Below are 24139 nucleotides of genomic sequence, written 5' to 3' on the forward strand. Positions count from 1 at the left end.
ACTGATCAATGTGTGTGTCCCCCATAATTATGAAGAACGCTTGAGTTCATCCTCCAATCAAATTCCCTCATGGTTCTGCTGGAAAAAAGAACTGCAAAATCTTTGTCGAAACCTGGCAGATGTTCTGCTGTAAAGTGCAGCTGACATTACAGCTAGTGCCACATCTGCTGTGCATCTTCTGCAACTGAATAGAATGTGTGGATCTCTGCAGATTAACATAGGATACTGTTGTCATACTGTTAGTATGAACCAACACTTCTTAGTTGCAAAGTACCTACCGAAACAACGAGTGTTAGGGCCATGGCAATTATCATTCAACAGCGTACTAGAAATATTAGAGATCATAATTCATTATGTAATACCAAGAGATAATGTATGGTGCAACAAGTCAGACGAGATGACCAAATAATTCACTTTACACAGAAGTTCTTTTGACCATGTGTCTTTATGAAGCATACATTCATTAAAAACAAGTGCAATGAGTGTTCAGCAAAGTGTGAATGCACAATGCTCAATAGTTTGAACAGGTGACACAAACAGAAGATGGGTTTTCTCTTTGCACCCCAAGAGAAAGATTCTCGGACCCATTTTTCAACACCCATTGTTGCTTTTTCTGTCCAATTCTCCTTGTTCTTTATGATTCGCATTACAGGGTGCAACAGCCTAATAGACTGGGCTTACGACTCAAGCATGAGTGCAGTCTAAATTTCCCGGACGCACTGTGGTGGGGTGTTGGGGTGTCAGTGTGTACTTACATGCTTCTTATATTAGACAGTTATCATGGGTCATGTTCACAATTCAGAGTAAGCGGGTTGAACCCTTGGGGAAGGTTTCCGTCCATAATCATGCAATACTTGACTTCGGCTGGGTTATTGTCTTGAGTGAATTGTACCTTGGGTCACCCTTGAGATTGTAACCCTTTACAGTACTTATTGGCTGTTGAGGGCAGATACTTACATGCCTACCTCCTTACCCACGAATGGACACCAGAGTCATCATTTCTCGCATTTATTATTTGATGGCTGCTTTTGGGCATCTACTTTTATATATATATATATATATATATATATATATATATATATATATATACATACATACATATACACACACATATACATATATATGCAATGAGCCTTATCCATTATAGGTATTTTAAATCATACTTACCTACAATGTACAGGATCAAAGCAGTTCCCCCAGGACATGAGTAATTCCATGTGTCACCTTGTGTGCATATTCACAGATTTGTCACCTGCTGCACACAACTATTTATATGAATTATTTTTGTCTTGTAGATACACTTTTGTAGTACTCTTTCAGGGACCCTCAATATGACTGCTTAATGATCAGAATCCATGAAAATCATATTTTAATCCAATTGTACTCTCCCTTTCCATGCAGCATCACTGATTTAGTGTGCTCATGCTCAGTTTAAAATCACATTTGTCCTGATGATGACCCTTTATCAAGATATTGGTTGAACACCGTTAGAAACTACCCAGTGACAGACCGATTATCTCCATGTGCAGAAAGCCTTTTATTTATTCTTGGACACAGTTTCAGTATTACGGAATCCACCCACGTTTATTTGGTTCCTTCCACCATTTCTGGATTTCATTGCGATTACCCTTTTAGTAACAGATGCAACCAATTGAGCACTGTGGATTCTCACTACACTGAGCACTTACTGCACTTGTTTTAATGAACATGTATGCTGCATACAAATAATTAAATGAATTTGTATCAAGACATATCTTCTGTTGACTATTTTGCTGTACATGATTTTTGGTACTGTATAAATCATTAATCATGAATCATGACCGGAAACAAACATCCTGGACCGGTTTCAGGGAATCACCCTTCATCTGCCAGGCTAGCTTGAATCCAGTGGCACAGTGAGCACGGGACCCATGTCTGGGCATACCCTTCCCACTTAGGGCAACTTTAGCAACACAAAAGAATGATGGACGGAGTGCTAAACAATGTTAACATTTTCAACATCAACATCTTCCACAAGGTTAGAAAGGGCAGAATAGTCTTATTTATTTTATGTGTCTCAAACCGTGAGCATGAGCCAAGATTATCAGAGCTCTGTACCCAAGATTGGAAAACAGAATTAATTACCAGAAACATAAATTACATAAAATCAAGAACATCAGACTCAAAATTTGGACAAGATGTGGTATACTGTATAGGAACTATTATTAAACATCTGCTAGTCGGTTATGAAACACTAGGACAATCATCCAAGATGGCTCTCCCCATAGACCCTAGACAGGGGATTGCCTTAAAAACTACCTATGTTTTACTGCAGAAGCAGTCTGAACTGGCTGCTACTATGTACAGGCAACATTGTAAACATTGAACACCACAACTTATTACCTTAATTTTGACTTGAGAATCTAGTCAAGCTCAATGTGACAAGTTGTTTGATACCTTGAGATATCACCTTTGGTCCCACCGCTTATATGTTAGCCCATCTGTGGTGTCCGTGTGTAACCAAGTACTTGCCAATGGGGCAATAAAGTCTTCCCACAGTAAAAACAACTGTTTTGCATTTTTACTGTCAGAATACGCAAAACACATTCTGCATATGAAATATGCTGCCCCCTGCCTTAAACTCAGTAGGCTTGCCATAGGTGTGTCTTTCACATGTTTCAGACTAAGATTTGACTTGGCGGTGGTTTAGACTTGCAAAGTTGGGTTAGCAGTTCAAAACTACTCTTCCAGCCAGAGCTGGTGGACAGGGGGACTTCACCTATGCCACACCCAAGGTGGCACAACTACAATCCCAGGAGTGACTAACTTACATGCTCTGGGTTCCTTGGCACCATATACTAAGGTCTTACTCGTGAGCTAGCTTATGCCAATTAGGTATAAGCCAATGCAATATGGTTTAGGGTCAGGGCACTGGCACGGAGGTCTGGGTAGCAAGCCTCACTCGAAAAACCAACAGCACAAGTTCAGAAACTAGGAGGTGAGCATGCACAGAGAGGCATTTCCTAACAAACATTATTTGATGAACATCCATCAATTTTGGACCTTAGAAAAAACTGGGATTATTTTTTGTCATTTTCAAATTCGTGCTGATCTATCCAGTGGGCACAAAAAAAAAAAAAAAAAAAAAAAAAACACAAACAAGGTGAGCTAAAATTGTTCACTTGCTTTTAACTTTAGCATTGTGAGATGAATATACACAAAGTTTGCCAGAAGTGTGAAAATACTGGCTTTCTTGTGATATTTTAAAATTTGTGCAAATTCATCAAGGAGGCAGAGTTACAGGGTGGAGCAATAACATTTTCAAATCTTATACAGGTTTGAGGACCCAGAGTAAAATATCACTGGTAATTCGCTAGTTAGACCCAGCGCAGTATATAAGGTTTTGAGACAATCCAAGTGGAGGGCTGAGGAAGCAGGTAAAAAAGGAACATTTTTGATTTACTAATAAAACTTTGGCAATATTTGAGGGACTGGCATAAAATCAGACAGCGCTTGTTAAGCCTAGTATTGGTTCTCTTGCTTTGCACCATCAAGGAGATTCATTGAAGTAAAATAATTAGTCAAAGGAATGCCTATTTTTAGCCAATTTGGCTGCACACATCGGAAGAGATATTCACCCTTCTGTTGGATGTCAAATTTATAAAGATCTTCCAAAAAAAAAAAGGGGGGGGGGGGCGGGGGGGGGGGAGATAAACGAGTTGCAATATCTTTTTCTTTCATAATGTTTGAGCTGTTTAATATCCGCTTCAAATTTGGCAGACCAAGAGCAAATTAAACCCATGTCACTGCTGGACGGGGCCTGCAATCAACTCTCGTTGCACACAGCCAAAGTGGGAGACGAACAAAAGAGGAATGTGAAAAAAAAAATGAAAAAAAAAAATTGGGTGGTGGGGGGGATGGGGGGGGGGAGAGTGTGAGTCAACGATTAATTATTGGTTGGTAAACACAAAAGCGAAAAAGCTCCAGAATTAATCAAATATGTTACAGAATACACACCATAACGCATGCTCAAGACACCTCTTAGCCAATGCCATGTAAAAACAAAAAGGCAGTCTATAAAATGTTACACAAAGTAGGGGTAGGATTTATGGTGTATATTGTGCACGCCACACCATAAATGGCAGATTAAGACTTTCTCCAGTTTGGTCTTCACTTCCAGCCTTCAACAACGTTAGCGTTGGTAAACATACTAACATGTTTTAAACAGTTGGCAAAGTTGTAGATCATGACTTTAGTTCTGGATAGGTCAAGATGTCCACTCAAAATGTAATTTTTGCTTCCATAACTTTAGCACTGCTTGAAAACTATGGACAAACGTTTGTCAAGAGTAAGTTCATCCGATTTGGGTTTGCGCTTCAGACAGATCTGCAAGTGTGATAGGGGGGCATGCGGGGAAATCAAAATCGTGATTTTTACAAATGTAACTCATAGGAATCTTTGCTCTCTACATAACACAGCTCAACAGAATCACACCAAATGTTCCAAGTAGAACTTTACACAAGGTAGGGCCTTTGGCTGAATATCAGTTCACTAGTCTTACAAATCATTAAAAAATAAAAAAAATAAAAGTTTTAGGGTGGGTTAAACAGTTTGATATACCTGGATCCACAAATGGTCCACAAACTGATATGGACAAACCGCATGCTTAATTTCACAAATAACCAAATGCAATTTAATGAGGAAAGTTCAGACCCTACTGCAAACCTCTGTTTCACACAGCCGAAGTTCAAGTCAATGGAGTTCAAGTAGGTATTATTCCAGACATAATACTGTTACTTCCAATCAGACTAATATTTCTTTAGGGTCCTTAAATGTAGTTCTTCCAATGTATTTTCTTGAAATTATCCCATTTGACTGTATTTGAGCATAATTAAACAGCATTTCAGGAAACTAGGCTACTATGTGGCCCATTTGTAAGCAGGAATATATTGTGCATTGGCACACATCACATCCTCTAACTTAAACTGCGATTTGTGAGGACGACTTATGGTTGCATCTGTGTTCTGCTGCTCCCATGGACCCTGCACCCCCACCAACACCACCCCCTCTCCTCCTCACCTTCATCGTCCCAAGCTCGATCAAGGATTGGGGAGGATATAAGAGGATCCCTTCCAAATTATTATTTTTTTTTTTAAAGTTCAAGACTGGCCACACACAGGCATGTGGAGCCACATTGGGATTTTTGCCAGCACATGGCACTGAATAAGGCACTGGCATACTATCAACAACTACAATCAGAAAAGGAAAATGTTACTTACCCTGTAAGCATCTGTTTGTGGCATGAGTGTTGTAGATACACGCACTGCGCATGCTCCTGCCATTTAGTGCTGGGCTCAGACGTGTGCAACTTTATGGACATAAGTCCACTGAGCATGCTAATAGGAAGACATTAAACACTATGCACTACTTCCTTAAATTGAATGTGCTTTGTAGCAATCACTGCAAAAGTAACAGGCTTTGTAGACACTAAAAAACTTTTTCTATTGGAAAGGGGGGGGGGGGGGGGGGGAGGTTAAGCAGGTGAAAAAAAAAAAAACCACCAAAAAGCATGGATTCCAAAAGATTGGGAAGACATTGAGAAAACACCAAATTAAATCCACAAAAATAAAGACTGGAAACACAACAGCATCAGAAAAGGTCCAGAGAATGTTGAGGAATATCCTCCTCATAAGAATAATGTGGGGAACCCTTTGGCGGTGGAGTAGAGGTGGTGTTGGACCGGTTGATGGTGGGGGGGGGGGGGGGGGGGGGCAATTTGAAGCCATACACGCAGTCGATGTTGGCCTGGTTGACGTTGCTAGTCTTTGGACTGAGTCTGAAGGAGAACTACTCCAGGCTGAAGGAAGCTGTTTGGTCGGCGTAATGGGTGACCTCAGCTTCCTCTTAAATGTCCTTTCCGAAGATGTCTGGGGTATCATCGTCTTTTTGCTGTATCATCTAGCGTTGAGCAAGTCAATTATTGCGCGGGTACCAGAGTCTTTTTTTGGACCATAAAGTGAGGGTGAGGCAGGAGGTCTCATTGTGCTCAGGAGACAAGCAGAGGTTGTACTAGTGATGATCTGTCCACAGGTACTTCAAGTGACACTGAACAGTAGTGAAAGGAAGTACTTTCCATCATGGTTTGTGCAGGAGGATGAAGGGCCATGGGAAGGCCCCGAGAAGGACAATACCCCGAACAGGGTTTCAACAAGATCTCAGGCAACCACCAACAGTGATGCAGCAACTGCGAAAAAACTATTGTCGCTTGCTGTAGGAGGCTGGACTGGCTTGTAGTGAGTACCTAGGGGTACTTGCACCTTGCACCAGGCCCAGTTATCCCTTATTAGTGTATAGGGTGTCTAGCAGCATAGACTGATAGATAATGGTAGCTTAGCAGAGCAGCTTAGGCTGAACTAGGAGACGAGTGAAGCTCCTACAGTACCACTTAGTGTCATATGCACAATATCATAAGAAAACACAATACACAGTTATACTAAAAATAAAGGTACTTTATTTTTATGACAATATGCCAAAGTATCTCAGAGTGTACCCTCAGTGAGAGGATAGGAAATATACACAAGATATATATACACAATACCAAAAATATGCAGTATAGTCTTAGAAAACAGTGCAAACAATGTATAGTTACAATAGGATGCAATGGGGACACATAGGGATAGGGGCAACACAAACCATATACTCCAAAAGTGGAATGCGAACCACGAATGGACCCCAAACCTTTGTGACCTTGTAGAGGGTCGCTGGGACTATTAGAAAATAGTGAGAGTTAGAAAAATAACCCTCCCCAAGACCCTGAAAAGTGAGTGCAAAGTGCACTAAAGTTCCCCTAAGGACAAAGAAGTCGTGTTAGAGGAATAATGCAGGAAAGACACAAACCAACAATGCAACAACTGTGGATTTCCAATCTAGGGTACCTGTGGAACAAGGGGACCAAGTCCAAAAGTCACAAGCAAGTCGGAGATGGGCAGATGCCCAGGAAATGCCAGCTGTGGGTGCAAAGAAGCTTCTACTGAACAGAAGAAGCTGAGGTTTCTGCAGGAACGAAAAGGGCTAGAGACTTCCCCTTTGGTGGACGGATCCCTCTCGCCGTGGAGAGTCGTGCATAAGTGTTTTCCCGCCGAAAGAACGCCAACAAGCCTTGCTAGCTGCAAATCGTGCGGTTAGCGTTTTTGGACGCTGCTGTGGCCCAGGAAGGACCAGGATGTCGCAAATTGCGTCAGGAGGTAGAGGGGACGTCGAGCAAGACAAGGAGCCCTCTCAGCAGCAGGTAGCACCCGGAGAAGTGCCAGAAACAGGCACTACGACGATGCGTGAAACGGTGCTCACCCGAAGTCGCACAAAGAAGTCCCACGTCGCCGGAGAACAACTTAGGAGGTCGTGCAATGCAGGTTAGAGTGCCGTGGACCCAGGCTGGACTGTGCACAAAGGATTTCCGCCGGAAGTGCATGGAGGCCGGAGTAGCTGCAAAAGTCGCCGTTCCCAGCAATGCAGTCTGGCGTGGGGAGGCAAGGACTTACCTCCACCAAACTTGGACTGAAAAGTCACTGGACTGTGGGAGTCACTTGGACAGAGTTGCTGGATTCGAGGGACCTCGCTCGTCGTGCTGAGAGGAGACCCAAGGGACTGGTAATGCAGCTTTTTGGTGCCTGCGGTTGCAGGGGGAAGATTCCGTCGACCCACGGGAGATTTCTTCGGAGCTTCTAGTGCAGAGAGGAGGCAGACTACCCCCACAGCATGCACCACCAGGAAAACAGTCGAGAAGGCGGAAGGATCAGCATTACAGAGTTGTAGTAGTCGTCTTAGCTACTATGTTGCAGTTTTGCAGGCTTCCAGCGCGGTCAGCAGTCGATTCCTTGGCAGAAGGTGAAGAGAGAGATGCAGAGGAACTCGGATGAGCTCTTGCATTCGTTATCTAAAGTTTCCCCAGAGACAGAGACCCTAAATAGCCAGAAAAGAGGGTTTGGCTACCTAGGAGAGAGGATAGGCTAGCAACACCTGAAGGAGCCTATCAGAAGAAGTCTCTGACGTCACCTGGTGGCACTGGCCACTCAGAGCAGTCCAGTGTGCCAGCAGCACCTCTGTTTCCAAGATGGCAGAGGTCTGGAGCACACTGGAGGAGCTCTGGACACCTCCCAGGGGAGGTGCAGGTCAGGGGAGTGGTCACTCCTTTCCTTTGTCCAGTTTCGCGCCAGAGCAGGGCTAAGGGGTCCCCTGAACCGGTGTAGACTGGCTTATGCAGAATTGGGCACATCTGTGCCCAAGAAAGCATTTCCAGAGGCTGGGGGAGGCTACTCCTCCCCTGCCTTCACACCATTTTCCAAAGGGAGAGGGTGTAACACCCTCTCTCAGAGGAAGTCCTTTGTTCTGCCATCCTGGGACAAGCCTGGCTGGACCCCAGGAGGGCAGAAACCTGTCTGAGGGGTTGGCAGCAGCAGCAGCTGCAGTGAAACCCGAGGAAAGGCAGTTTGGCAGTACCAGGGTCTGTGCTACAGACCACTGGGATCATGGGATTGTGCCAACTATGCCAGGATGGCATAGAGGGGGCAATTCCATGATCATAGACATGTTACATGGCCATATTCGGAGTTACCATTGTGAAGCTACATATAGGTAGTGACCTATATGTAGTGCACGCGTGTAATGGTGTCCCCGCACTCACAAAGTCCGGGGAATTGGCCCTGAACAATGTGGGGGCACCTTGGCTAGTGCCAGGGTGCCCTCACACTAAGTAACTTTGCACCTAACCTTTACCAGGTAAAGGTTAGACATATAGGTGACTTATAAGTTACTTAAGTGCAGTGGTAAATGGCTGTGAAATGACGTGGACGTTATTTCACTCAGGCTGCAGTGGCAGGCCTGTGTAAGAATTGTCAGAGCTCCCTATGGGTGGCAAAAGAAATGCTGCAGCCCATAGGGATCTCCTGGAACCCAAATACCCTGGGTACCTCAGTACCATATACTAGGGAATTATAAAGGTGTTCCAGTAAGCCAATGTAAATGGGTAAAATTGGTCACTAGCCTGTTAGTGACAATTTGAAAGAAATGAGAGAGCATAACCAATGAGGTTCTGGTTAGCAGAGCCTCAGTGAGACAGTTAGTCACTACACAGGTAACACATTCAGGCACACTTATGAACACTGGGGCCCTGGTGAACAGGGTCCCAGTGACACATACAACTAAAACAACATATATACAGTGAAAAACGGGGGTAACATGCCAGGCAAGATGGTACTTTCCTACACTTGCCAACAGGATTGGAAAAACAAAGTCCTGACTGCTAGCACTGCACATCGTCAACCAGTAGCTTTAGCAATGCATGTCTGAACCAGAAATCAGAACAAAACAAATTAACAAGGGAGTCTATGCCCATGTGCATTACCAGTCATAGGAGTCACTATACCTAGTGACTCCTAGGACATCTGAAGAAAAAGAAGTTGCAGTCTGGGCACAACACTAAATAATAGGACTTTGCAAGACAAGTGCAGCGACAGCAACACATGCCAAAAAACAAAAAAATTATATATTTTCTATACCAACTGGGGGTAAACAACCAACAAAAAACAGAAAAAAACCTTTAACATGCAGAGCTGCTCAGGGAACCCAATAAATATAGTTCATACAAATAGAACGGTATTTTGGGACCTGGAATTTATACCATTTAATAAGTTAGTAGAGATAAGTAAGGGGTTCAAACTGAAATCTGTATTACACCAAGAGTTATTCAGCTATTACTTTAATTTAAAAAAGTAATCTGCCTAAACATACAAATAACTGTCAAGAAAGTGGATATAGTTAGATTTGTGAATTTGTACAGCACTGCATGCCACAAGTTATTTCTGGACTCTTAATTTTTCTCAAGTGAGAGACAATCGGAAACCGCTTAGGACTTGAATTTTTTTCTTTTTTTTGTTTCTTTAAACAATTATGAATGCAGCCTCCTAATTCTAAAGGAATTAAGCCAGTGGATAGCTCAGAGACTGTCAATTTTCATAAAATTGAAAAATCTACATGTGTCTTGTTAACAAGGTTCCTTAATTGAGGATGCAAATTCTCTTGCAATGTAGTTTCAGTACATTAAGGACTGGTGTAGCTTAAGAATTCAATTGTTTCATAAAATAATCAATAAGGAGGGTACTTCAAAGCATGTGAACTTTACTTCAAATAAGAATCTTATTTGGTTCGCTAATTATTGTGCCAAATTTGACATTTTCAAGATATAAGCAGAAGATATGAAAAGCAATAATTTCTTACCTGTTATTTTAAAAAATAAGTATAACAATTATCAAGGAAATAAAACGCTGTATATTGTGTGACTTCTGGCCCATTACAAGATATTCTGGAACAGTAAAATCTTCTAAAAAAGATTATCCCAATCAGATAATTTCATGTAGGATGCTTCTTGGCTAAAATTTGAAAGGGAAAAAAAAAAAAAAAAAAAAAAAAAAAAAAAAAAAGGGTTTACATAATCTGTTAACAGGTTTTTGTGCACGCAAAACGCATCACAAGTATTATGCCTATTACAAAATCTTGGACTATGAAATCCCAAGGACAGACTTCAGTGAAAAATAATAACATGAAAGCTGCTCATCTCAAAGAGTTTCTCTGGCTTTGGTTTTTGTACTAGCTAACATGCTCTCAAAGACCAGGGAGAAGTAAAGCCAACTATTGTGGTAGTGCTAGACAAACTGACAAAAAAATTAAAATAAATTTTCTGAAGACAATTATAAAGTCCTTTGGGTAAATGTTGCGCAGCTTAGAATACGCTACTACACTGTGGGAGGACCACAAACTGCTTTGTAAAGATTTGGACCTTGCTTGAATAAGTGTGTACAAATAAGCATTCCCAATCACAAAAAGACACCCAGATGTAACCTTGAGACCAGACTTTTCCAACAAGTAGCTTGTGAGCTTCTGGTAGCTCTCCAGCTACATGCAAGTATCTGTGTGCTGTCCAGCCGAAAACAAAATTCTTGGGCAAATACTGGTTTATCAAAATTAAAAAAAGAGGAAAACTTGTGTATTTCCAAAACTCAAACAGATGTTTGATGAAAAATTGTTACATTTCTAAAATCTATTTGAAGACAATATTTCAGTGATACATCATGGGGCGACCGATTACCAAACTTATAACCTTGTGCCAAGGGCATTGCAGCTATGGCTGTTCTGTATTACCCATGTACGGCATTTAAAAATGGCAGAGCCCTACCGACTCCTCTAGATGCAGTGGCATGATTACTAGTGGAAATCTTACATACCCTGGCCAATAACGTAATCTTCTCTGATCATTTGTGGTCACTATTACAGTATTAGTAGTATTACTAGCTCAGGATGATTGTCACTGAACATTAGTAGCTCCTATTACAGAAAAGGTTGGAGACCCTTCCCCCTTTACTCTAGACTCTTCCCAATAAGATAGGTTACTAGAGAGGAGGCGAGCTACCAAAACCCCTGCATCATTTTCCTCTACAATTAAAATGTTGAGGTAACGTATTAGATAACTCCAGTAATAATCCTGCCATTAAATAATACATTTGATCCTATGAAAAGAAACTGAGTCAAAACAAGGTCACCTAGGTCAAACTTTCAGATCAGGATCAGTGTAAAAAAGTAATTTGAGAAGGAAAATGACAAGTGAGATGTGGTTCAATGCGCTTGAGACCCGTATGAGATTAGTTCAATCCAAAATTCTATCACTAGCCATACATAAAGTAATTTGATCTAATCAATTTTGAGAAGGTCTGTTAAATATTAACACCAAATGGACTAGGGAAAAGTAGCATCTTAGAAATACTAAATATTTGCATTTATATCTTGGAAGCGCAAAAGGCCCTCTAACCTTTGACAAATGGGGTTGTTAATTAGCAATTCACTGCAAATCACTGCTTCATGCACGTTAATTTGTTTTTTGGGCTACTGGAAATGGGGGTGGGGGGGGGGGGGGGAGACCACACAACTCCCTCCACCCTCACGCCCAGGTACAATCAAAAGCAAATTCAATGTTTATTTAAAGCAGATGACCGTACTATTCAATATTGATACCAATTGGTCTGCAACACGCATTAAATATGTTTGGGGATTAAAAATAAAAGCAGATAAAACAAAGGTGAGACTGCAAAAAACAGAATGTAAATATCCAGGAAATTGCCATCCTCTTGAATCTGAATAGCTATTGCAAACTTTTTTTTGGGGGGGGGGGGGGGGGGGGGGGGGGTGAGTCTCCTCTAATATGTCTTCCATTTATAAAGTTAATTTCATCACTTCACGTGCAAGTATGGTTTACAAGAACTTGGATGTTAATATGGAACATAAAACAACTCTGGTATTTAAGGGTAACTAGGAATTAAAATAGTGTGTAACTGCTTGGATATGATGTTCTGCATTTGAAACCTGCAACACTAAGTGAATATTTAGTCATCAAAAATTCCTATCTGCAAACACTGGCTTAGAATGGCACTCCCCCCTCCCACAAGCTTTGCTCTTAGGGTAGAGTTTGGGCTGATGACAAATTTAAATATTGTGACATGGGAATGTAGGCACCAGTATATGATCAATAGTCATCTCTATGTAGCTAGGTAGTAGATGCTAAAGATGTGTGTTACCAACCAAAAAAAAAAAAAACAAGTGATGGAAGAAAAAGCTATCAAAATTTTAATTGGCCTTTGTGTCAATCTGCTGCCCAAAAGCAGATTCACATTGTGTTATTTAAACAGATTTGTTTGAATAGGTTTTATTCGTTTTTAAAAGCAGCATGTACATGGTTCAGGGGTCGACAGTTCAGGACCAAAGACAGTCAACTGTACATTAACATCACATGTAATACTTATGGAGGTGGCATACGAGCACAGATTTCTATGCATAGAAAAGTGCTGAAAAGAAAACCGTGAACAGGTACAAATCACAATCAAAAGGCTACAGGCATGGACTTCAGTGCATGGAGGGCATTACTGACCACTCAAGAGTTTCTTACTGAGGGATTTACGGCATGTAGCAGAGGCAAAAGTTTATATCAAGATCACAAAGAAATTGAGACAAAGGAGAAGGAGGGGGAAGAAAAATAAATAAAATAATCGGTCCAACTTGGGTCTCCCGAGCCCTCCCCGATTTCCTTAAATTTCTGAAGTAAAATAGGTTCATTGATAGGAAATGTGTATACTATCAGATTAGATCCTAAATTCCTAAATTGTATGAGGGGTTGGCATGGAGCTATCAAATCACTCGGCTTTTGCAGAGTGTTAGGTAAACTGATTGCAATGTCTTAACCTATCACTATGGCTTCTACATGGCTAGAGTCTGGGTGTCGCTAATTTTGAAAGTCATGTAGTATAGTGTCCCAGTTGGTGGCTAGAGTGATCTTATGTAATCCCAAAGTATCTTCTTTGGGAAACGCAATACTCTTGCCTTGAGTCCACACTAGAAGTGACTGTCTCCAGGTTGTCAGAGCAGAAGTCTCTGGCGATTTCCATTGCCTTGTGATTAAATGCTTAGCCACCAAGGACCCCTTATCAAGAATGCGAGAACTTCTAGGAAAGAGACCCAGTATGCATGTGTAGGAAAGTTCCCTTGTAGGCATGGTTACCCCTCCACTTTTTGTTTGATATCGACGCCAACTTTGATTGAGAGTGTGATGGGACCCTGTTAACCAGGTCCTAAGCACCAGTGTTCTTTTCCAAAATCTGTACCTTTGTTTCCACAATTGGCACACTCCTGGCACCCAGATAAATCCCTAGTAAAAAAGGTACCTATGGTACGAAGGGCCCTGTGGCCAGGGAATGTCCCCAAGGTCTGCAGCATGTATTATGCCACCCTAGGGGACCCCTAACCAAGCACATACACACTGCCTTTGCAGCTTGTGTGTGCTGGTGGGGAGAAAAAGAAAGTCGACATGGCACCCCTCTCAGGGTGCCATCCATGCTCACAAACCATTGCCTGTGGCACCCCTCTAGCAGGCCTTACAGCCCTAAGGCAGGGTGCACTATGCCACAGGTGAGGGCACAGACACTGTAGGGACATATTGCTCATGCATCTAAGTCCATTCTTAGACATTGCAAGTGCAGTGTAGCCATATTGAGCATATGGTCTGTGAGTTTGTCATTCTGAACTCCACAGTTCCATAATGGATACGATGAATACTGCGAAGTTTGGTATCAAACGTCTTAGCACAATAAACCCACACTGATGGCAGTGTTGGATTTTTTGAATAATGCACCCAGAGGGCATCTTTGAGATGCCCCCCTGTATTTTACCCAATCCTATAGTGCAGGACAGACTGATCTGTGCCAGCCTCCCACTAAGCGACGAGTTTCTGGTCACATGGGGTGAGAGCCTTTGTGCTCCTGGTGGCCAGAAACAAAGCCTACATTGGGTGGAGGTGCTTCACACCTCCCCCCTGCAGGAACTGTAACACCTGGCGGTGAGCCTCAAAAGCTCAGGCCTCTTGTTACAGTGCCCCAGGGCACCCAAAGTAGTCTAGTTGCCCGCCAAAGCCCCACTTTTTGCAGCAAGTCTGGGGGGAAATTAGGAAAAGCAGAAAGATATCCAACACGTAAAGGTACACTGCACCTGCAGTCCCCAGGATTTAGAGAACCCGACTTCCGGTGCAGCAACGTTCAGCAGGCAGCCCTTCTACTTGTCCAGCCTGTGGTTTTTCTGAACCGACCCCCTGGACCCAGACTGCAGCATCTAAGTGACCCGCACCCCCCATGGTCCCCGCATCAGAAAGCATTGGGAGCCCAATGCTCTGTTTGCACCCGGCCACCCCTGCTGGTGTGAGTTTGGTGCCTACTTGGGCCCCGCCACCCCCAGTGCTCCTCTAAAAGCCCCCCAGATCTGCCCTCCGGAGACACGGGTACTTACCTGCCAGTAGATCTTAAACAGAGTGCCCCCAGTCTCCATAGGAGCCCATGTTAAACTTGCCTCAACTTTGACCTCTTCACCCAAACAGCCCCATGTTGCTGGGTTAGCTTGAACCCCAACCAGTGAACCTCAAACCGCCCTCCCCTCCCCCCCCCCCTCCAACTCCAAGACTGGCAATGTAAGTGTTGTAATTACCTGCAAAACGTATCATCTTCCCCCCCCCCCACCACAAAAAAGGAACTGTTCTGAAAATTGCACAGTCAACTTTTAAAACAGATTGCCATTTATTCAAAAACTGTACAACTTACCAATTCAGTCTTAGTGGTAGTGATACATATAGGAAATACTTATTCATTTATGTACTTACCTGCAACTTAAATCTTGAGGTGTGTTGGAAGTTCCCTCAATAGGTCTCCCCATTTGCCCCTCCGTGCTGCAAGCATGAAGTGTGTAAAAGAAATTGGCCTAGAGGCAGTCCCTCTTCCACTACCGAGTCGTAAGGTACTAGTGAACCATTTCAGTAGAAGTCCCCCAGAGTGTGCAGGCCAGCCTCTATCCAGGTGGAGAGTTCTTCAGGTGAGGTGGTGCTACTGTCCCAGGGGGGTGACTAACAAGGGCAGAGCTTGTGCATATGGGTAGAGGATCATGTAAGCTACAGGCTACGATGGTAGCACCTATACCTGAATTAGAGTAGCAAGGACAGTGTGGCTGTGTCTGGAAATTTCAACTCTGCTATCCATCTAGTCATCCACTGGAGCGGAGAGGCAAGATAATATTGTTCCAGAAGGAAGAAAACTGAGATTGCCAGATGCCTCTTCACCGTAAGTGAAGGAGAGGTTCGAGAGAACCTAGTAGATCATTTGACTGACAGACTCCATCCTGGGGCATTTTCTGTGCATAAAAAGGGCAGCCAGAACTAAAATCTCAGACTGGAGAAGAGGCTCTGCTTCACCAAGGACCCGGCAAAAAGAGGCTGCTCTGATTAAGCCTGCACCTGCTTAACATGGTGGCTAGCAAGGGAGAAGAGACAGTGCCTGCTTGTGGATAATTTGCTTGATTCCAGACAAACTAAGAGTCTCCAAGGAACAGTTGGCTGATCTCCTGCTTGCAGCACAGGGACACAACAGCTGAATAAGTCTGTTAGGGTGAGTTGGTAGCTCAGATCTTCAAGTCGCCATGCAGCATCAGGGACTAAGTCAGATGCTTAGACGTGGTCCCAGAGTCTGCTTGGCCCGGGAAAGTGGCCCGAGTGCATCTTGGTAACCCAACCAAAGCTAGCCACTGCAACCTCTATTCCACAAATAAGCTTAAGAGAAGCAACTTCAGCTGACTATTACCACCTACAAGAAAACTGAAGGAAAAACATTCTCAGCAGAACAACCAAGCTTTGAAACTCCTTGCCGGTAGAGATAAACAACTACCCAAGTTCAGAAGCCAAGCATCTAATATAATTTAATTTAAAAAAAACAAAAAAAAAAATTAAAATTTAAAAAATAACACAAACCCCTCTGATCTAGTGCACGCCGGAACAATCACAGGACAAAGAACGCCCAAGCACAGCCTCACAAATCACCATAATTGCACTGACAGTAATTGGTGCAGGTCCCAAAACAGGCTGATCTATCTCCATGTGCCCCTAGCCATAATACCGATTAATGGCGGACAGGAATCAGAAGATTGAAAACTAACTACTACTCTTGATTAGACCTGTAGAAATTATAACTGGGGCAATCTTTAATCACGTAAGCCATAAGGCCTTTAAGCTTTGTAAATATCGACCACCAAGCCACTACTAACAAAATTCACACAATTACGAGAAGTCAAGCTTCCAATGTGCAATGACGTGGCACCAGTCACTGGTGCTGCAAATAAAGCTGGCATTTTGAACGGCATAAACATGCAATTTGCCACCCCGCCCCAACTAGATTTAAGGTTCACTCTGAAGCATTCGTATTCCAAGTTAAAACCACAGGAGCTTAAGTGAGGAATGGCCTCCATCGGTGCTTACCCAGAATAATATCTTCATAGGAGACCTGCAGACTAACTCACAGCACCCAACTATAATGTAAGCTGCTCATAAGAGCATTACACCAAAACGGTTTCCACATGCAAAAACAATGCAAACAAAATCATTCCAACCAAACACTGCCCTACGCTTCAGATGTAGGGAGCGCCATATAAATGCAACTAACATACATTGCGACAACAAGCTACATTCAAGTGCCCAGTCCCATTGTTAATGAGTTTGACTGGCTTTTGACGAGTGATCAAAAGCGAGGGACCAGGAATGAGGTCAAAATACAAGTAGTCATAGAAAAGAAAAAAAAAAATACATATTATACAAGCATGTTCAACACATCTTCTCTGGAAACAAAGTGACAAAAAACGGTTCTACTGATGGAACTCGAAAATTTGTTTTGACGCTTACCAGAATGTGAGATTATGATCCAAATTGCCTTTCAAGTGGCTGAGCCTCTTTGGATGCCAGATTGGTTCAGTCATGTCCAATTCTGCCAAAGTAAATTTAAAAATAAAATGTATTTTCATTGCCAAAAAAACATAAAAATTCCCATACCTTTGACTGTTATGACATTCCAGCACTGCAATCTTTTAAAAAATATAATTAAAACATTTTCAACCATAATTGTTTCTTTGCACCAAAACAGTAATGTCAACTTCAAGGGGCAATCCAAAGTAACTAGGCTACACAGGGATACCAACAGTCTGATGAGTGGTATTGGTAACAGAACATTCAGGTTACTCAAACTGCCTCACAAAAACTTATGTATGATACTTATTTAGTGCAATGTACAAAACCATAGACATTTCTGTTACAGTTACTTGAGATAACTCACTCCCTCGCCATGCAGTTTTTCCGTCAACTTTTACTGCAAACATTAGATTGATAATATCAATGATGTTACAGATGTCAAGAGTGCCATAATGTGTGGTAATGAGCATTGCATGACGAGGGCGCGAGTTATAGTTACATTAGGCCATGAGTTACAGTTACTTGAGGTAACCAACTATAACAGGTTAATTTCTATGGTTTTGTATGTTTAAAATGCAAGCCTAACCATAACGTCTATGTAATCTTTATTATTTTTTTAAGTGAATTTCTATTTTTTTTATTTAAAAAAGCAATTTTTTTACTATACCTGCAGCCAACCCCTAGAACTACCCAATCTTCAACTGCATGCAGGGAGGGTTGGCCACAGGTCCTGCAGTCAAGCCCCTATAACCACCTGGCTGTTCGCAGCAAGGGTTGGCCACAGGGCCTGTACTGCTGCCCACCTGAGCGCTGCGCAGCCTTTGGCCTGACTTGCGGCCAAACCCAGAGAGGAAGAGAGCACGCTTTTCAGGCTTTGATAAATAATAATTCTTAGAATTAGATATTTTCAGACAAATTGAAATATATGCATTTGATAAGTAAATAGAGTGAGATCACCTTTCGGTATGTACCTTAAATGTTTGAAGTTAAAAAAATAAAATTGTACTACACCTAGGCCAGAACCCACTACTTTCAGTGCGAGTCGGAGACCTTGACCACTATGCAGCAGACAACTTATTAAATAAAGAAACATGAGATACCAAGACTTGAATCTTCAACCTACTGGGCGACAGTCTAATAGCTGTCCCAGTAGGGTTTTAATTTTATTTTAACTCTAGAGGTCTGCGAGATCCCAGAGGTCCTGGCCAGCTCAGACTCCTGCGTGAGCAGGCATTGCTCTTACAAGCAGGGAGGTGCTTTAAATAGCAGCTCCCTGCTAGCAGGAGCTATGTTTAATTGGTGCTGTTCGACAGCTCCCACTGGCAGAAAGATGGTTTGTTTTTGCTTGCTGGGAGCTGCCTGGCTCATGAACACCCCCCTCCCCCCCCCCCCCTCACCCCCCACCAGCATATAATTTTACATTGGCCCAGGACTGTAGGGTATTCCACCATCTTCTAATTCCCTCCCCCTAACCCTACAATACATTTTGTCCTGGGGAGGTGGTGGTACACCCTTCCATTCCCCTATTATGAAGATTTAAAAAAAATAAAAAAAATAAAAAAAAATACCTCCATGGAGGTGGCTGTCCTTGTGCACCTCCTCATTTTTAACACACCCCTAGGACCTTTAATCCAACAAGCACAGGAGACTGCATTCATTTTACTGCAAGTTCGCAGCAGCGGGGTCAAAATCACAGTAAAATATATAAATATATATTTTTTAGTTTTTAAGTGTTTTTTTTCCCTCTGGCGGAGTCCCTCCGGGACCACAACACCAGAGCTAAAAGGTCAGGTGACCCCACCCTGGCCGGTTTTCTTTTTTTTATTTCACTTATTTTTCCTGCCAACACTTCCTGGTTGAACTGTTGCCAGCCAATCAGAGCTCTGCATTTCCCTGCATGAGCTATTATTCTTTGATAAATAATCGGGAAGGAACCGCAGCCCCAGATATACAAATATATTATTCCTTTAATAGCTCAAAAAAACTACTGAAAGGATTTACACCAAATAACCAACAGCACAATCTTACTACCGAAAGCTAGCTTTCGGTCCAATTTGGTTTAATTTGATCCAGCAGTTTGGGGCTGTGGTCATGTTCAAAACTCCTGTCTTTGTTTTCTTTTTTTAGTACACAGGACTAAGATGGCTGTCACCACTATCTTGTGGATATGGGCAGCCAATAAGACCTCAGCAGATGGGTCAGATCGGGAAGCCCCATGACCCTATTGATTTTCTTTTTTTAATCATTACTTGCTCAAAAACTAGTGAGTGGATTTACACTAAATCACAAAAAGCACTCTTTCTGGGTCAAAATCTAGCTTTCAGCTAAATTTGGTGTAAATTTGTGCAGTGGTTTGGGCTGTAGCTGTGTTTAAAGCTCCTACGGAAAAATGAAATTGGGAGAATGCCTTTTGGGACCACTCTTTCCTCTTGTCAACATTAGACAGATCAACCAAAAGTATTCCAAGGGTAAACAAGTTAAAAAGGTAGCACTTTTATGGAGAGCATTATGGCGAGTTGTCAGACTGTACCAACCCATGGGCTTAGGTTCTGGCATTCATGAAATGGAAAGGCAGTTATATCACTCCATGCAGGAGCCATGTGATGCAAGTCTTCTGCTACAGAAAACTGGGCATGTAAAACAAGTTACTTACCTGTAACCACAGCTATCCAGTATTGGTATCTTTAATAAATTCACATGCTTGAATCATCCCCGAAGTGGGAGTCCAACGGTACATAAAATAGCAATAATTAACAAATACATTCTTTTTTCTATAGACTATAATGGAAACACCAGTCACTAATATAGCCTAAGTCCTTTTGTGAAAAGGACCCAAAACCTGCCTGATTGCCAATCAGGCACCAGCACCCTCTAGAACACTCTCCAGAGAAGCTCCTTCCCTCAGATTTTCTAGCACAAGAGTGAAAAGATTATGACCTGAGAGGTCTAAGGGGAGGAGGGTGAGTTGCATGTGAATTTATGAAAAGATACCAATACAGGATAACTGTAGTTACAGGTAAGTTAACTTGTTTTCTTATCCAGTATTGGATCTTTCATAAATTCACATGCTTGAATCTGCATCAAGCTGCTGATCCTTTGACCGGTGTCTGTATTTTTTCTAACTTCCCGATTTGCCTAGATTATCAGCTGGTTCTTGGCATTCTCATGATTTACTCTGTTCTCTTCGCTATCCAGGTTAGTCTCTCTGGCTATACTCTTTATATTTAGCTTTATTTTTTTTAAATATATGGTTATTTATGTTTTTGCATTTCTGTATACTTTATTCATCTTTTATATGGTTTAAGTGTCGGAATAATTTGGTTTGGTCTCCCTTTCTGGGACTATATGTAAATTGTCTGCCATAATTCTGTTACTAGCTAAGGTACTAGCACTGGGAAGCACTTTCATTCTAGTTTGTTTGGTCGGCATCCACTTATTTTTAATTTTGGTGCACTTTACTTTGGTGAACAGGTCTGCTAATTTATAGCCTGGTGGTATATATAGCTGTTATGAGCCATAAGGGCTTTGTTAATTTTTTGTATATTGTATATATAGGCACCTTCTTCATTGTCCTGAGGAGGCCGGATTTGTTAAGGCCGAAACACGTCGACTATATATTTTTCGAGGAGTGACTCTTGGAACTTATGAACTATGAGCTAAGAAATTACAGATTGTATCGGACTTTCTCTCGGTGATGGCTCCTTTCCACTGAGTCAAGATACTCTCCATTGGACAACTGTCATCTCCTCCTTTTGGGACTGCTGGTTATTGATTGGCTCTGCAGATCATACTTTCTCATGGTGCCACAATGGAACTTTCTTTCGACAATTTTTGTGTAGTATACAGGGGTGTGGAATTTATTAAAATATCTACTTGTCCAGTGGACAGGTTGCTTCTCAAATCTACTTGTCCTGTAAAAAGATCTACTTGTCCCTTTGGTGCCATGTAGTGTGGCGACAAATTATGGCAGCAATCTCATTATGTAAGTGCTCTGATAATAGCCTCTCTGATTATGCCAGGGCTACTACCATAGTAGCGCTTGAATACTTGCAGTTTCAATCCCTACTGTAGCAATTTCCTTATTTTGCCACCTTTCTGCAGATCTGCATACTGGGGCTGGAGGAAGCAGTAAGCAATAGTTCTAGGGCTGGAATGCCTTTGAGTCTGCAAACCTACTAACCTGCATGTTTTAAAGATTTTTACCAGCTTCTCTCTAATATTTTCCCATAATAAGAAAGGTTGGACATTTACTCCTGACAATGGCAGAATTAGAACTTCTTCCAGGGTTGGGAAGAAAGTGGCTGGAGGGAAAATGAACTTGCAAATGCTCAATAGATTTTTACATGAGCAAATCTACACATCGTATTTACCCATGCTAAAATACAGTTCACAAATATTTTATAGGGTACGACATATACCATTGGTGCACTTTTGTGACTTTCTTTAAGAATTTGGGGCCACATGTAGGTAGGTTCAGATTTGCGACCTGCAAATTGCGAGTCGCAAATCCGAATGTAGGATGGTGTCCCTGACACCATCTGTGATTCGCAAGGGCTTCGCAAATGCCCGCCTCATGAATAATCATGAGGTGGGTCGCAATTTGCGACCGCCTCGCGAATGGCGGCCCTCACAGGGATGGTGGCCTGCTGGAGACAGCAGACCACCATGTCTGTGACTGCTTTTCAATAAAGCAGTTTTTTTTTTGTAATGCAGCCCGTTTTCCTTAAAGGAAAACGAGATGCATAACAAAAATGAAAAATGAAACGTTTTCGTTTCATTTTTTCAGAGGAGGCAGTGGTCCACAGGACCACTGCCTCCTCTGAAAAAATGTTTACAGTGACATTCACAATGGGGAAGGGGTCCCGTGGGGATCCCTTCCCTTTTGCGAAAGTGTAAGCACCCATTTGAAATGGGTGCAAACTGCGATTGGTTTGCGCCCGCGGTCACAAAACAGTCCTACATTGCACTGCGAGTCGCAATTAGGAAGGGAACACCCCTTACTAATTGTGAGTCGCAAACCCGTTTTGCGATTCGGTAACCAGGTTACCGAATCGCAAAACTGGGTTTGTGCATTGCAGTGTGCTTTTTGCATGTCGCAAACAGCGAAAGTCGCTGTTTGCGACATGCAAAAAGCTACCTACATGTGGGTCTTGGTCCCTAATTAGGTCTGGTGTTAACAAAGACATTTTGTTTTTATTAAACTTCTATTTCTCTCTCTTTCGGCCGGCTTTACTGTGAGTGATCGCATTCTGCTCTTCCACAAGGAGCATATTGCCACACAAAGTAGTTTTGTTCAGTGTCAGGAACTACAGTGGCAATCAGTGACGTAACTAAACTGGAGGGTGCCCCTTTGTAAAGAACATGGAGGAGCCCCCTCTCCAGACTCACTCAGGGCAGGTGCTGTGCTGAAGGGGCCCCCTGGAGGGCGGCTGCGGGGCCTTTGTTATGCCGCTGGTGTGCTTTTAGAGAGTTCAAAAACTTTTTTTTGGGGGGGGGGTTTGCCAGTGTTTGTTACAATGTTGAGGGCCTGGTAGCTCCCACAACAATAAAGTGTTACAAAAGCCATGTCAAAACAAGACACGCATTGATGAAACTAAAAGACTTATAAAAATATGTCAGATCAGTTGGCTTTGTCAGTGTTTGTTTATTTTCATGCTTCCCATAATCGTGTTGAAAATGGTTACACTGATTTTCCATTAGAAATATTTTTGGGAAATCCTAGCATGCATCAACACATTTTACTAAATGACACTTCATTTGCATATAATCAGAGAGCATTCTGGGAGCATTATACTTAGCCTCATAGCCTAAACGTTTCAAACATGTATATACACGTTTTTTTTTTTGGTACTGGAACCAACGTCCGTAGTGAAGTGTGACCTTAAAACATTTATTTACAGCACTCACCCTAATAATGAAGGCTTTCAAATAATGAACCATAAATACAAGTTCGAACAGCATTATCTTTTGGAAACACGTTACCTTAACTGCAGAGAGTTCCACTCTCTGTAATCAGGCAGCCAAAGGGTTTGAGCTGCAGGGGGTTGGGCCTACTTGTCCCAAGGACAAAGTAAACATAAAAACTTGTTGCCCTTGACCCCAAACAAGATGTCCCGGGCGTCGGGAATTCCACATCCCTGAGTATAATATGTATATATAATATATATTTTTTCTATTTGTATATAAGATTCCCTTCGGTGCACAGGTACCGGTGGACACTACAGTTTAATTGGTTAATTGGAAATAAAAGAAATTAGTTTCTAGTGAAAAATTAAGCTTTTCACTTTGTCAAGTTAAGTTTAGATTTATCCCTTCTGGATATTCCTTTGGTTTATACTATTGCTTTGTCCCGGATCCAGTGGGGTAATAGGGATTTCCCCTTTTTGCTGTCAGTGAATCTGAATAGCCAGCAGTACTGTTGATAAACATCATACTTGCAGTGGATTGGAGGGTGCGAGCATAGAAATCCTCTAAAACCTGTTATCAAATAATTAGCTCATAAATCTTGGATTATGAACTTAAAACAAAATATATATATATATATATATATATATATATATATATACACACACACACACACACACACATTAAATATATATAGATATCTATAGATATAACAGCATCTCAAAATATATTGCATGGCAATTATAGACTATTGCATATAAAATAGTTTCTACACAATAAAGGAAAGGTCTCTCCTTAATGAAAGAGAGGACGTAAAACAGCTTGTCCAACTACAGTCAGTTCTCTGTGACGACTCCAAACAATAGTGCTGCGTAAAGGAGCGCATAGTCT

General features: G+C 42.1%; 1 protein-coding gene across 5 annotated transcripts in view; it reads right to left on the reverse strand.

Annotated features, from left to right (window-relative positions):
- PPP6R3 (protein phosphatase 6 regulatory subunit 3) overlaps positions 1-24139 on the reverse strand; it is a 1278047-nt gene that overhangs the window by 1209555 nt on the left and 44353 nt on the right. For 4 of the 5 annotated variants that reach the window (XM_069223039.1, XM_069223035.1, XM_069223038.1 and 1 more), the window contains exons 2-3: positions 17282-17363; positions 10252-10403 (exon numbers count right to left, since the gene is read on the reverse strand). The gene's annotated coding sequence lies outside the window, so the exon portion shown is untranslated. Of the gene's footprint in view, positions 1-10251; positions 10404-17281; positions 17364-24139 lie in introns of those variants that run through there. The other variant, XM_069223037.1, reaches the window with a different exon arrangement.

The sequence above is a fragment of the Pleurodeles waltl genome, chromosome 3_1, assembly GCF_031143425.1.
Source record: "Pleurodeles waltl isolate 20211129_DDA chromosome 3_1, aPleWal1.hap1.20221129, whole genome shotgun sequence".
Classification (NCBI taxonomy): Eukaryota; Metazoa; Chordata; class Amphibia; order Caudata; family Salamandridae; genus Pleurodeles; species Pleurodeles waltl.